Genomic DNA, 4,839 nt, shown 5'->3' with positions numbered 1-4,839 from the left:
GCTTTCAGGCCTTCTGGGAACATGTAATTAACAGATTAAATTCTTTCTTATGATGAAGGAAGGCAGTTAGATAGTAGGTGGACTCTGAGTACTTCAATTGCACTAATTTAGAAACAAAATCTGTCACTCTAAAGCCCCAACACATGAAGTTGTTTCTGCTGTTTTGCTGGGCTATCAAGGGCTCAGGCCAGACCTGGTTTGGCCTAGTGCAGCCTTGGAGCTACCACTGAACTACTTCTCAAACAGCCAGTGCAGATGATTTATCAGGCATATCTAGACCTGCCGTGTGGAGAACTAATCACACTTCCAAATTATAGGGATCTTAAAACCAAAAGAGCATAACGATTTTGGGGGGGAAGATTGTTTCCCACCAAAATTATGACTTAGCAATATAACAATTTATGAAATATGTAATAGAGGGAATTGGCATGACATTTATTTTTTAAATACAGTAAAAAAAACCACATCAATTATCCCATGACTTAAATATAGATAAATTTTTAGAATCCTATTGCAGTCTTAGATAAACACTCTGGCTGAGACTAGGATTCTGCTGAGCCAGCAGCACTACATGTCCAGTAGATGGCAGAAGCAGCCGAAATCATCAAGTGTAGGTAAATTTTATACCAAACTCTCTCTTTGGATATGTACTCCAATATAAAAAGCATACCATTAATAACTCAATTAATACATTTTAACATATTAAAAAGATTTTTATTTATTTGAGAGAGAGAGAGAGAGAGAGCATGAGCAGGGGTTGGGGGGGCGCAGAGGGAGAAGCAGACTCCCCGCTGAGCAGGGAGCTCCGTGTGTGGCTGGATCCCAGGACCCTGAGATCATGACTCCAGCCGAAGGCAGCTGCCTAACAGACTGAGCCACCCAGGCGCCCCTCATTTTAAGATTTTTAATGGTACTAAAGAAAAACAATTTTTGCTGTTTAGCAACATTTAAATTTATAAAAATTCTTAAAGCTGTATGTACTTTTTTTTTTAAGAATCACTTTAGTTTTCACCTTCAGGAATGAACATAAACTTGTTCATTCAACAAACAGTTATTGTATATATATCCCAAGCACAAGCTAGTCACTAAGGAAGTGGGGAAGAAGATACACACTGCTCTGATGAAAGTTACGATGTATGGGGAGCTGGTTACAGGGAGATCTCAGTGAATCAGGAAACACCCTCCTCAGAAAACTATTTCTGAGTAGCAGTTAGTGAAGAGAGGAGTAAGAGGGGAAAAAATTGTTTCAAAGATGGCAAAGAATTAGAAAAAGTACAACAAAATGTAGCACACGAAACGAGTGCCTTGAAAAATGCTCAGCCCATGCAATATCATTCAGCCATACATGTGTGGGTTTTTTCCTACAGCAAATGGGAACCTTCAATCAGAAGATTTTTAAGAACATGTAATCATTATGTGTGTTATTATCACACACATTGAAAAATAAAGAGGCCAGGAGGAAACTTTTGGAGGGGATGGATATTTGTGGCATGGATTGTGGTTATGGTTTCACCTGTGTATACTTAACTCCAAGTTCATCAAGTTTGTATATGTTAAATATGGGCAGCTTTTCGTATCTCAGTCATACCTCAATTACTGCTTCTCTTTTTTTTTTTTTTAAAGAACATGTAATTGGGGGCTCCTGGGTGGCTCAGCTGGTAGGTGTCTGACTCTGTTTCAGTTCATGTTGGGCTCCGTGCTCAGTGCAGAATCTGCTTGAAATCCTCTGTCTCTCCCTCTATCCCTCCCCCTGCCATTCCCCTCCACCCCCCACCACTCACACTCTCTCTTGCTCTCTCAAATAAATAAATAAAATCTTTAAAGAACATATAATCAGATCTGTGGTCATTTAAAAAGGTTTTCTAAAAAGCATTTCGGCAATAGAAGAAAGCAGAATTTGATACATGGAGTGCAGTATTGAGGCAAAAACCCGTGAAAGAGGAAGTTAAAGAATGACTTTCTTAACTTTGGCATCCAGTGGTATGCGGCACTGCTTCCTGAAGTAAAAAGAATACAGGAGTAGCAGATCATAGAGATCATAGAGAGAGAAGTTCTGTTTTAAGCATGTCGAATTTGAATTGCCAGGGGAGATGTCCAGATGGAAATGTCCATTATAGTGTTGGATACAGAAGTCTGTAGCTCCACAGAAGAGTGTGGAAGAAAATGAGTTTGCCCAGAGAATGAATAGAAGGAAAAGGTAGCTGAGGAAGGAACTGTGAGAAATACCACCAGGCAGGAAAGGATGAATCACCAGGGGGGCTAGAAGCAGAATAAGCTGAGAATTTCACATTGATTTTTTTTTTTCTACTGTTGCCTTGGAGGCAGGTGCACCATTCCTGGAAGTACTGCAATACCAGGTTGATGTGTGGAGTGGACAGAGCAAACTCCTGTAGTCTCCCTACTCCAAAAGTCCATTTAATATATTGTCCTTGGATAGAAGACATATCAGATATTAAACTGATAGGAACAGATACTACTCCTGATCTTAGCCAAAAGGCTGAGAAGCGATTCACATTGACTTTTTAAAAAGGATTTTATTTATTTATTTGACAGAGAGAGACAGCGAGAGAGAGAACACAAGCAGGGGGAGTGGGAGAGGGAGAAGCAGGCTTCCCGCAGAGCAGGGAGCCCGATGTGGGGCTTGATCCCAGGACCCCGGGATCATGACCTGAGCTGAAGGCAGACGCTTAACGACTGAGCCACTCAAGCACCCCCACATTGATTTTTTTAAAAATTTTAAAATTTTTTATTTATTTTAGAGAGAGAGAGGGAGAGAGAATCTCAAGCAGACTCCACGCTCAGCACAGAGCCCATCTTGGGGCTCAATCTCACAATCCATGAGATCATGACCTGAGCCAAAATCAAGAGTTGGACACTTAACCAACTGAGCCACCCAGGCGCCCCTCCATTAATTTTTTAAAATGTGTTTTTGGTGTTTTTTTTTTTTTAAAGATTTTATTTACTCATTTGACACACAGAGAGAGGGAACACAAGCAGAGGAGTGGAAGAGGGAGAAGCAGGCCTCCCACAGAGCAGGGAGCCCGATGCCGGGCTCGATCCAAGGACCCTGGGATCATGACCTGAGCTGAAGGCAGATGCTTAATGACTGAGCTACCCAGGCACCCGTTTTTGGTGTTTAAATATTTTATTTATTTACTTATTTGACAGAGTACAAGCAGGGGGAGCAGCAGTGGGAGGGGGAGAAGCAGGCTTCCCGCAGAGCATCGAATCCTGGGATCACGACCTGAGTGGAAGCCAGACACTAACCAACTGAGCCACCCAGGCACCCCTGTTTTTGGTGTTTAATTCTACTATCATACAGGTTGCGGTTATAAAACACTGCCTCAAATTCAAGTGTGTAACCAGAAGCTTTGTTACTCATTTATCTACATTCACTTTCAGAACAGCAACAATATGCAGCTACTGAATAATTCAGGTGCTGAATTAGTGGCATGCTGGCAATAAAGTAGAAAGGCAGACTCAAGGAATACTCTGGAGCCCAACTTTGTGACACTATAAACAACGAAAGGTATTTGTGCTGGGCTCGGAAAAAGAGCCAAAGCGGATAAGGGAGCAGCTATGAGAGTATTAACCACGTCATCCAGTCTCCAAATCTAATTTTCCACATCCCTTCCTTTACTTTCTGTGCAATGTGAAGTTTTACTTGACCATTTCCTAGTCTATCATAATAGCAGTACCTACTATAATAGGTTGTTATGAAGATTCATTTAACCAATATAATGCTTATTATTGTTGGACATACACATTCTCAGTGCTTGTTTTGTTGTAGTTTACAGTATATTCTTCCCATGTAATGAGTTCCAGCTTGGTTTTTGGCTCCAAATATCCCTCCACATCCCATATAATGGAATTGTGTTGAACTACAATGAAATAAGGACAAAATTTAGGTCTGAGATTGGGGCAAGTCAAGTAATTTGCTTCTGAACCTTTTTTCCCTAGGCCAACACTTTGGTATCTTGGCTTTTACTATCTCACTCAACACAAACGAAGCAGTAAAAATGTAGAAAAACGGTTTTCTCCTTAAGGCTCCCACTCAGTGCTCTTATTTCCAAATTTCATCCTGGTGGCCTTCTGGTCTTCAAAGTTTATTTATTTGTCAGAGACGGAGAGAGAGAGAGAGAGCGCACAAGCAGGGGGAGCAGCAGGCAGAGGAGAAGCAGGCTCCCCGCTGAGCAAGAAGTCCAATGTGGGGCTCCATCCCAGGGTCCTGGGATCATGACCTGAGCAGAAGGCAGAGGCTTAACCAACTGAGCCACTCGGGCATCCCCAGTTTTTGTTTTTGTTTTTTTTTAAGATTTTATTTATCTCTTTGAGAGAGAGAGAGCGCGTGCATGAGCAGGGGCAGGGGCAGGGGCAGAAGGAGAGGGGGAAGCCAACTCCACTGAGCACAGAGCCTGACACAGGACTCTGCATGGGGCTCCACACAAGTCTTGATCCCAGACCCCAAGATCATGACCTGAGCCTAAGTCAGACACTTAACCAACTGTGCCACCCAGGCATCCCCACCCGTTTTTTTTTTTAAGATTTTATTTATTTATTTGAGAGAGAGAATGAGAGAGAGCGCATGAGAGGGGGGAGGGTCAGAGGGAGAGACAGACTCCAGCCCGTAGTGGGACTCGATCCCGGGACTCCAGGATCATGACCTGAGCCGAAGGCAGTCGCTTAACCAACTGAGCCATCCAGGCGGGCCCCCCCAACCCGCCAACCAGTTCAGTTCTATTCTTCTACTCTTCTCAAGAACATCACCTCCTACAGTGGCTTAATTTTAAATTTGGAGATCAATATTTTTTTAAAGATTTTATTTATTTGACAGAGAGA

At 42.4% G+C, this 4,839-nt stretch overlaps 1 non-coding gene across 1 annotated transcript; it reads right to left on the bottom strand.

Moving 5' to 3' along the window:
* Positions 1–2,320: 2,320 nt before the first annotated feature.
* Positions 2,321–2,509, bottom strand: LOC112823755 (U2 spliceosomal RNA). Its single transcript, XR_003208126.1, has one exon. It is a non-coding gene; the product is annotated as a U2 spliceosomal RNA (small nuclear RNA).
* Positions 2,510–4,839: the final 2,330 nt, after the last annotated feature.

The sequence above is a fragment of the Callorhinus ursinus genome, unplaced genomic scaffold (assembly GCF_003265705.2).
Source record: "Callorhinus ursinus isolate GAN/ISIS: 27379988/994484 unplaced genomic scaffold, GSC_fseal_2.0 scaffold5, whole genome shotgun sequence".
Taxonomy (NCBI): domain Eukaryota; kingdom Metazoa; phylum Chordata; class Mammalia; order Carnivora; family Otariidae; genus Callorhinus; species Callorhinus ursinus.
The sequence above is the reverse complement of the archived record's forward strand: the minus strand, read 5'-3'. Positions and strand labels throughout refer to the sequence as shown.